Source organism: Parus major, chromosome 1 (genome assembly GCF_001522545.3).
Source record: "Parus major isolate Abel chromosome 1, Parus_major1.1, whole genome shotgun sequence".
NCBI classification, from domain to species: domain Eukaryota; kingdom Metazoa; phylum Chordata; class Aves; order Passeriformes; family Paridae; genus Parus; species Parus major.
The window spans coordinates 113215432-113217374 of record NC_031768.1 but is presented as its reverse complement, the minus strand read 5'-3'; the positions used below and the strand labels follow the sequence as shown (position 1 = coordinate 113217374).

The window sequence follows — 1943 nt, the reverse complement described above, 5'->3', positions numbered from 1 at the left end:
CCTCACGGCCCCTCACGGCCCCAGAGCCCCGGAACCGCACGGCTCTCCACTCCCCCCGCTGCCACCGCGCTGCATCACGCTGTTACCAAATCCTCCGAGATCATCCGGGATGAATGAAGCCCTCTCACTGCCGTCTTTTGAGGGCCGGTGAGTCGGGCGTTACTTTGGTGTTGGTCAGGGGGTGTATGCATGGCTGGGTGTACGATAGAATTCCAGCCTCCACACAGACACGCGTACAGAACTTGTGCGCCTATTCATACGTTTCATCAAATAAAGGCATTTCTAAATCATACCGGTTGCTTTCGTTAATTAGTATTCTATCCTACTGGTTATTGATTGCTCACTTCATGTTAATTAGTCCATATTTTTAGTCTTTATTTCTTCCAGCAGGGCCTTTCCAATACATCTACTGACTCTTTCTTTAGTCTCTCCTTTACCTTCTGCTTTCTACAAAATGTCCTTGTGGTCCATAAATTCTGCGTTCCAGATGTCCAACCACACCAATCCGTCTTCTTCTCCCAGGCTTTGTTCATTGGAGCACAGCAGAGTTAGTTTATCAAAAGTTAAAATTTCAGTCATTCTCCCCAGCTGCTTTCCCACAAAAGTAGCTTATGACAACTTTGCTAAAGGCTGGCTAAGATTAATCTAAGAGTAGCACATGATAATTAATATGTATATTAGTTATGATAAATTAAAACAATTAATTTGAAAGTTAATTAAAACCATTAACTAAAATCATAGAGCTCTATCATTTCTGACACTGCAGTGGGGCATTGCTTGAGGCACCCTCTCCTCCCTGGCTCCTGACCCCTTCAAAGCCCCCAGGACCGGTGCTGAGCTTTCCTCATCTCTGCCTCTGTCCCAAAATGTGGAATGCACCAAAAGTCCCTTAGATAGGATGTTCTGTGATGCTTGATCTTTGTATACTTTCAAGCCTAATCAGCTAGAAAGGAGATATAGCCCCAGAAACAGAGAGCAGCCAACAAGCTGTAGGTGATATCCAGGTGTTAGAAAAACAAATTATGTGCTAAGATGTAGGGCTGGACGCGTTTCCATGATGTCAGACCTAGGGGAGGTGAGCAGAGCTTGGGAAGAACGATGTGCCTCTGATAGTGAACACGAGGAATGCAGGATTTACAGGCCACAAGGACATTTGGCAGAACCCCCAAGATAAGGAAGAAACTAATAAAAGTAACTGTGCAGAACAAGCTCCCACTGGGGAAAAAGGGAATTCCAGGAAGGCAGATCGTGACCTCCAGCCCCAAAACCCCACCGACCCAAAAGAAGAGGAACACCGAGCATGGGAACGAGCAGCAGAAGCAAGAGAATCATTAACCAACAGAGGACAGAACACTAATTAATAAGAGAACTGTGTAACTTGTAGCCAGTGAACACCAATGCCTTTGTTTGCATCACACGCAGCCTCCCCTCAGCAGGACACGGCTCAGCCTGAAGAGAGCACCCGGGTGCTGCAAGCACTTGGATTTTGTTAAGCCTCAGCTCCAGCCTGGAGAAGCACATTTCATAATGCATAATAAATAAACATGAGCTGTGTCTGAACTGACAGTTTTTCAACACAAAAAAAACTGGGAGCACCTCCCCAACACCTTTGAAAGTGTGGGGAAATCCAAACCAACCCAATGTGTATCTAATAAAGAATATTTATTTTCTAATACTGTGTATTTGTTCTGCCTTTAAAAATCAAATACAAAATCTCACATATCATTAATCACGTGTTGTTTGCAAATCAAGTCCAAATATTAAATGTCAGTTTTCTTCATTAAGCCATTGACTAATTAATAGCAGGTTTTAAATGGCATTACCACACCAAGCACTTTAGGCAGAGCATTTAATCGGCAGCATTAAACACAGGTCCTTTCCTGACTTTGATTTCAGGTGTGCCAGGGCCTCTCCACCCTCACAGCCAGGGATCTTCCTAAGAC

The 1943-nt window shown here is 44.4% G+C and overlaps 1 long non-coding RNA gene across 1 annotated transcript; it reads left to right on the top strand.

The window, feature by feature from the left end:
- The first annotated feature begins 6 nt into the window (after nucleotides 1-6).
- Nucleotides 7-1673, top strand: LOC117245309. Its single transcript, XR_004499908.1, has 2 exons — nucleotides 7-147; nucleotides 426-1673. It is a non-coding gene; the product is annotated as an uncharacterized LOC117245309 (long non-coding RNA).
- Nucleotides 1674-1943: the final 270 nt, after the last annotated feature.